The following is an 8,526-nucleotide window of genomic DNA, read 5'->3' on the forward strand; positions in this document are numbered from 1 at the left end:
CGGAGTTGAGAAGGAGCCCCCCCCTTAAACATAAGAACAAAGCAGCTGACGCACCTAATAAGGCCCGGGAACTTCCCGATGTTTCAAATAAAAGAAACTAAACTGGGAGAAAGCATTCCTATCTTTCTTTGGCTTATCGAACTATCAAGTGGCTATGTGAAATGAAAGTTTACCGATCGAAGCCGGATACTGGTCAATAACAACTTTTAGAGAGCTTGCCGCAGACTCAGAGGTATCCACCTTCCTAAAAACCAGAGAACGGGAAAGACTCCACGGGACCCCATTTCCCCCAAAACCTTCTCTCCTCAACCGGGCTTCCCGGAAACATCCTTTCCACGCCTGTAAGCAGAATGATTTCGAAGGTAGAATAAACATAGCCCCTTATTATCCTGTCTTCTTGGCTAGTAAAGGCAAATGTGGTTTGAAAGAAAAGAAAAGCTTCATCCTTTCATTCGGAAAGAAGCGGCAAGAGAAGGACCAGTCCTTCACTCCATTAAATAAAGTGAAAAAGCCGATTAGGTTGCCACTTGAGAGCTTGAACACCCTACCTTCCGCCCCCGGGGCCTGAAATTGGTCCTTTCGAGCTGTTTTGACTTACGTGGCAAGCAAGGGTGCTGCTTCACCTTGCTTTCAACTCAGACTAGCTTTCACAAGTGCACAACAAGGATAGCGGCCCCCAAGAAGAGCTAAACTAAACCACTTGTATGCTCCGTCGAATCGGTTCCTTCCCTATTGAGTTGGTTCGTTCCCGTTACTATATTTACTATTTCGGTTCTTTCCCTAATTGAATAAGCTCCCGCATTCCATTATTTATAGCTTTAAGGCGAATTTACACTATTTAGCTTTAGCTTCCACCAAAGGCGCCAACTAAGGGCGGCCGTTAGGCTGCCCGTCTGACCCTTTCAACACCTTGTCAACCCATTTACACGTTACGGTCTTTAGATCTTTAGGACAGAGAAGGAGTTCCCACATCTCATTCTTGTTCAAGGCACTCCTCGCGCTTTTTCTCTAAGCTTATGTCAGGGGGCGCTCGAGAGATCGAGTCCTTATCATTATCGCTACGTAATAGATGTGGCTCCCAGATCAGCTCTGAAATATAGACCCCCTTTCGGATCAGCTCTACTCGGATTCAGACATCTATGTGATGCCGGGTCCGGAGAGAAAGTCTACCCGCCTGACTGAGAAGCTCCTTTCTTTTTTCAAAGATCGCCGGCTCGTAACGTGCCGTGCCCTTTTAGACCGATCGGATCATGAGAGCCGAGAGGCCCCGAACTCCGGTTTTCTCTTGACTGAGCTAGTAGGGCTAAGTAGCGCCTTTACTACAGGGGAAGGGGCCCCAGTCTTATTGCTAACAGTATACTTATGATAGCACTTTCTTATTATTAGCTTACTTACTGACTTCAATCAAATATTCTTGCATTGAAAGTCAGTATTGCCGAAAGAAGTCATAATGTTGGAAGAAGTATTAATTATGGCAGGGGTGCCAAAGATACGTGCCTGAATGACTGAGAAGCCTTCCCTTAATGCCCATAGTTGCGCGTTGCCCTTTTTGATCGCTCCGCTTGTCAAAGAAACCTCGGATCATGCCGAGAAGGGCCTGTCCCTTTCTATGATATGAGGGGCTGTAAGGATCTTACCGTTTCTTCTTCAAAGACGCGGACGGAATAACGTATAGAAGTTGGAGTGCTCTCTTCCGATTGAAGAGGAGACGAAGGAGATGAAGAAGAAAAGCAAATAACATAACGAGGTAGCTCATTTCGAGATGGATGTTAGAAGGTGCAGAACGTTAGAAGCAAGTGGACCTCCGGCCTCTACTAGCCCACATTGGTTGCGGGGGGTATCTGTGAGAAGGCCGGGCAGGTTCGATATAGGTGCCCGTCCTATTCCACAGCCACATGTCTTTCTATAGCACGCGCCCTATAGTTTGCGGTCCGTTTTACATTTTGTCTCCTCTCCTTGAATGAAGTCAGTGGATTCGAACCACTTTGAAACCTGTCAAATCACGGGGAAGCGAACTTTCTATCAAACAAAAAACAGCTTCCTCTCCGACGCCGAAAGAAAATAGCAAATAGCTATTAGTTTAAAAAAGCCTTCTTTTTGATTAGAGAATTCTGCCTCTCTACCGCTCGTGCGAGTTCCTGGGCCGATTCCCATGCTTCTTCTTTGGCCCGCTGGTGGCATGGCACATTCTGCACGAAGTTGTCTCCGTGTTTGCGATAGAAGCAATCAGTTCATAGATCATAGAAGGCATTAACTCACTAACTAGACGGGTTCAGACTTCCTCCGTTTCTACATACTCTTAATGCTCTATTCATAGTCTCTATCACTGACCGGTCTGGATCCGTCTAGTGTTGATGAAGCCGGGCTCCGTGGATCGTCGGTAGCCTCCCAAGTGCTCGTGTTTTTCACGGATTTCTCCCTGGAACTGTTGATCCCTTCCGCTTCGCTCGTCCCGAGCGAAGTTTTGAGCTTACAGCATGTCCTTACAGGTGTCTTTCAACTCTGCTTGGTGATCGCTCGGGTACATGAGGGGGCCTGTCAGGGCCGCTTAGAATCCATCCATGAAGGACATACGCTCAAACCCCGTGGTGTTATCGATCATCATCTCGGTGATCGGTAATGGAAAATCATCTTTGGGACAAGCCTGGTTGAGATCTCGAAAGTCAATACAGACTCGGATCTGCCCATTCTTTTTCTTTATGGGGACAATGTTGGCCAACCAGTCTGGATACTTTTCTTCTCGAATGAAGCCGGCATCCTTCAACTTCTGTACTTCTTCTTTTTTACGCTCCGCCAACTCAGGGTGGAACTTGCGCTGTGGCTGTTTGACTGGCAAAATGTCAGGAGATATTGCTAACTTGTGCATTGCCACATTGGGATCCAACCCAGGCATTTCGGGATTGCTTTACTTGGAGCTATACCGAAATGCCTGGGTTGCTTAGGAAGGTTGGTTCGGGCAAGGAATGAGATGATTCTAAAGCCAGGGCAAAAGAAAACTAAGTAGCCAATGCGAGAAGAGGCGGTGGGTGGGCTCGGAAAGGTATGGTAGCAAAATGGTAGTCCGAAAGGAATGTTCTCGGGTAAATTTTCCTAGGTCAATGCCTGTGATCAGTCACATTTGAGACTCTAGCCAACCGCGTCTTAGTATTGGAATAATTCTATGACATGGTTCATTCAACTAGAAAAAGGAACCTATAAGCTTTAGCGTTCTTTCTTTTGAGCCCTAAATTCACTACTTCCATTCCATGGGATTTACCGGATGATACCAAAATGAGGAGAATCGGCTATTGAGAATAGATTTCGCTTGTGGCGTTAGGCCCCAACGGGACTGTTCCCAAGGCATATACCCTAAAGGAGGGTGCCCACCCAATAGCAGATGGGGGTATCTTGCCTGATCAATCTAACCTTCGCAGGTCATAATGCCTTGATTAATCATATACATAATATCACACGTCGTGAGACCTATTTCCATCGGTTTGCGTTCTTTCTGCACCAGTAGTTACTAAAGCTATAGTTTCAAAGCGGGGTTTTAGCTCCACGGTGAGATCATAAAGGGGGGTTCGAGAGAGCTCTTTTCCTAAATAGTAAAAATGAATAATCTGCGAGAAGTGATCCCCGCCTTCTCCCTTTGAGAAAGACGTATCGGAAGATCTAACATTTGTGCTACTTAGAAGAAAGAATATCTGGGCCTGCCAGGTTATTTTTTCCTCATTTGAAAGGTGTCGCTTCTTTGCTAGGGAAACGGGGGCTTCTATCACGACTTTTGTCCCCTTTTGGGTCCGAGGATGGACTCTTCGAACTTTCGTTTTTATGCTTAGAAAGATGCCCTTAAGGAGCACTTCTCAAGCTATCTCAATCTGACTTGCTTGCCTGAAGCTTAGTTCCTTCTATCTGAAATGGAAATATCTACAATAGTTGTGGGGAATTTGGTCACCTTTTGGGATTAAAGTAGTCCCGTATTGGTGCCTTTGGCGGTACCTCGCATCCTTGCTACTGAGCGAAACCCTACCGAGATGTGAGCCATAAGCCTCTCTTCCTGCTTCAACTTGGCAGGGGTCAATACCAAAACTCCCTATCTCAAGGGCTAGGTAGAAAACCCATATTTAGACGGATAGGATCTCAAAACAGATACTGACAAAGGATCGCATACCCCTTTCTCTAGGAATTGAATAAAGTACAAAAAAGTACATTTAGGTACCTGAAAAAGTACATTTGGGTGTCAATTGGCCTAGGGAAATTCCAAGAATCTCAAGAAGCTGTAAAGGGTACTTACTTGACTGGGAAAAAGCAAGCGTCTGATCAGATCAATCAAGAGATAGGGGTCACTTCGATCGCCTAAGCAAGGACGGAGCTATCGAGTGACGATTGCCCTATCTCTTAAAGGGGGTTTGGAACCCAAGCTTACCTTATTATTAGAGAAAGGGGAGTACTCTCTGACAGAATTGACGCTTCGCTTGGGCGCTCTATTATTGCCTCCTATTCCTGAGGGGGAGATCAGGGGCAAATAGGGATGGACAGCTCGAAGAGAGCGCCTCATCGGAACAAGAGTACAACCAATTCATAGAGGGGAAGTCGATAGACTCTTTTCCTTGTCCTTGAAAGGAGAGATATATTCTTTTGTCGGATCCCTATTTTCCTTTGACGGGCATCATCCGTCTTCGGAGGTTGTTCATGAAATCACTGATTCCGTTCTGGAAGATGTGATGGAATGGGAAAGACCAGGCAACTGGGCTGCCCACCACCAACGCCTTAGGGAGGAGACCGATGAGGCACAACTCGTATTGGAGCATCTGTATGAAGAAAGACAAAATAGTTCTTTATATATACAAAGAAATACAGAGAAGGGTCATCTAAACAAATCCACTTTTCTGTACTTCTTTGTAGTAGTCCTTGATTTCTTCATTCGGGGCACGGGGCCAGGTAGCCATCGGAGACAAAAGGAAAACTAATCTCTTGTGGCTGAATCCCTATTCTACACTTCGAACTGCAAGCATTTCTTCATCTTCAATGGCAAGTGAATGCCCTTCGCGTTATTCTTCCTAACCTTCCCTTCCTTCCTGACTTTCCTAACCTTGCCCGATCCAACAGCCCTTCCAAGCTGCTGATTCAAATAGGGCAACTCAGAATCACCAACCAAATCGGAAACTCAATCCTAAACTTCGGAGTGGAAGATAGCAGAAGGCGGGTTCTCTGGATGTTGGCAAACGGGCATGAGAAGGAGCATCGTTCCCTGCTGGAGATCCTTTACTAAAACCCCAGGAAAGCCACCTCTTCTTCGTTTTGCTTTTCTGTCCAAGGCTCTTTCGGAGCGGAATGAATTCTGCTAATGTGCACGGAGTTTAGATGAAATCAGGGTGGACCTTAGGGCTGCTGTCTCTCATGCCACTGCAGAATTGGGGGTTCGCAACAACTTTGACAAATTGGTGCAAGAGCTGGCAGATCATCCACTCTTCCCTGAAGCAGAGCAGGTTAACATTGAAAAGTTGCGTCAAGTGCGACGGTTTGTAGAAAAAAATGAATGAGATGATGAGTGCCGCAGCAGTAGCTTTGTTGATGGTAGCCGACGCGTTGAAGGCCCGGTAGGAGATTCAACGCATAACCAACCAAAGCATGGAAGTGGAAACAGAGTTGACAGCGATGGAGGACCGGCCGAACTGGAGCGAAAGCTTGCAGAGCAACATCAAGCGATCGCTGAAAAGGAGTCCGTTCGAGCCGATCTGGATGAAAGGGTTGCGGCTGTTCAACCTGACCCAACCAAAGAAAATCGAATAGTAATAAGTGAGACGTCTTAGCGCACTTCTTTTAGGCATTGGGCTAATATTTCATAAGAAGCCACTACTCGCTTAGAGTTCGGTACTAGGTCAGCTAAATGTTGCTACGCTCAGTCACAATCCACGGTAGCACGCACTAACAGGGAATTCGCTCCAAAGCCAGCTTTTGTTCTATACCCATGGTCAAACCGATCGAAGTATGTGTACATACTGGTAGGGGCGCGCTTAGCCAATTTCCCAGAGCTTGGTGGGGCAAGATCGGAGGCTCGTTTAGACCTGGGGAAAAGCAGACTGACGAGTCCGTCCATTCGGGATGTCGGCACACCAACCGGATCGGAAGCCCAACCGATTCGAGTCGGTCAGGCCAGTAAAAGAAGACTAATTCACACTAAGTCAAACCACCACATTCAATTTCATTGCGCACAAGAAAGCAGGCCGCTTCGGAGCACAGCTTATTTAGCTCGGAATAATGGGAGCGAGCCCTGGAACCGATTGATTGTTAATGTTAAATAGTAGAATAGGAGAAAGCCTTGTTTCCGGGTACAATAGGTCAACGAAAAGCCAACTCAATCAATACGTGAAAAAAGCTATGATGGAGCCGCCCTTCTCGAGTGAGTTTCGCTTATCCGCCCTGTTGTTCCCATGTTTCGGAGCGCTAGCTTCAACAAGCTTTCGATCCGATCCGGTACTCTTTTTTCTTCTTATCGATCCGAATGAATCGAATCAGTCGTCCTTCCTCGCCTTTGACAAGCGGGTTGTCTTCCTCTGTTCCTTCCATTACCGACAGCTAGGAGTGCCGCTACGCTAGGACTACTAACTAGTGTGCTAGGGCTAGCAGAGCAACTTCTCGCTGTGCCCAATGCCCAAAGCTTGGACACTATCCCACTACTGGGATTATTCCATTACTAACTGACCTGTTGAGAGGATAGCAGCAGGGGAAAGAAAAAAAGAAGTAGAGTTAGGTTCTGTTCGTTTGTGTAAGCATCTCTTTCCTCGGTCGATTCGTCTGCTCATTCAGCGTATGATTCTTATCCAATTGCTTCTGTAGATCAGTCTTATGAGACGAATTCGGCTGGAGATAGGCATTCGGATTCGTTACTTGGGGCTGATGAGGATGAGTTACTTCGGGCTCCTGAGGGTGAGGAATCCGTTGTTTCGGGATAAACTGGATATGTTAGTTCGGCCTCGGCTTCAGGGCTTGACAGCGCCTCTTCAGCCGGTTCAGATTGAGAGGGAAAGAGCAGCCCTAGGCTAGGCTCCGCTTCTTAGGATGATGCCTGTGCTATGTATGATCCATCGGATTATTATTATTCTCGGTGCGTTTTTCAGCGAATGAAAGAAACCGCTGATTCCACAGTTCCTTCATCAGATTTGGGTGCTTTTGAAAGAGCTGCTTCTGCGAATGACTCAACGGATACTACTGTAAATCAAAAATTTCCCATCTAATATCATGGAAGGAAATGGGATTTTTGAGAAATGGGGTTGGGAACCATCGATTGCAACATCTAATTGGACTGACTGATCCCAGGGAGCAAAGGGGGGGGCGCCCGGGAAAGGCGCAGGCAAGCGATCAAGAGAAAAAAAGGGGCAATCGGACTCAATGCCACAGGGCAAAGAGCGCCTTTGTGCTGCATGGTGGCCTGCATTACACCTTTCGGAAAAGGAGGAAGAAAGTTGACCAGAGTTTCCTGATGTGAAGGGTACGACCCCAGTCTTCACTTCAACAGTTCATTCAAAAGGTCTTAGTGACCCGTGCCCTTCAACACTTACTTGGGATCCTATCTTTCTCTGCTCGTGTAGCAGAGTAATAAGAAAGAGGTTTGGAACCCTTTCCAACATTTATTACGAAATTCAATTCCGGACGACCGGAGCGGAAAACCAACCTCTCCCGACAATTGGAGAAGGAGAAAGCCATTCCTACGGGCCTGGAACTGTGATGAATGTTGTAAGAATTTCGGGCTAGGGCCTGAGAGTGTACATCTAGGTGCGGAACGTCTTCCCGGTTAGACCGTTGACTTTGCGAGGGCCCGAGGTCCCCGCCTTCTTTGCTTGAAGCTCAGGTATTCTTCCTTCGCCCACTTACTAAAGCATTTAGTCTCGCCGCTAGTAGCCATGCTACCTTCTTTGGCCCTACCTTACACACCATATTTTTCTTTTCCCGCCTGCCGCCCTTGGAAAAAGCCTTCCTTAGCTTTCGCCCTCCCACAGGAAAAAGGGTGCTTTAATTTGTTGCTTCGTACTCTTGTGAAAACGGACTACACTGTCTCAACCACCCGCCTTTCCCTTCTTTTGTTGGTTCTGGACCCGAAGCCAAAGGTAGGTGATTTCGGGCTTGCCTTTTAGTCGCGTCTGATTAAACGGACGACTCTTATTATTCGTGCCTGGGATTCGTTGAAAAAGAAAAATCCCTTGCTTCGGCGAATGATTCCGCCTTTGATTCGGCGGATTCGAATTACCATGCGTCTCTATCCCCCGATGCGGCTGAAACTGCCTTTGCTCAGTGTCACAGGTCAGGACCTTTTGCTTCTAACTCGGTTGAGTATTCAGTAGATGTGTTTCTTCGGATCGTTGGGTTCGTTCCGAAAGTGAAATATCAAGCGCCACACTATCGCAGTTAGAAGCCGCGGGCGAGGGCCCGTAGGGGGTCAGCAAAGGTCTCAAATAAGAATAGATAGAAGTACTTTCTTCGCCGCACACGAATTTCTGTCACAGGGAAGCCAGTCCAGCTTACGCGATGGTGTGCGCGGACGGAACG

This window comes from Macadamia integrifolia, unplaced genomic scaffold, assembly GCF_013358625.1.
Source record: "Macadamia integrifolia cultivar HAES 741 unplaced genomic scaffold, SCU_Mint_v3 scaffold3125, whole genome shotgun sequence".
Lineage (NCBI taxonomy): Eukaryota > Viridiplantae > Streptophyta > Magnoliopsida > Proteales > Proteaceae > Macadamia > Macadamia integrifolia.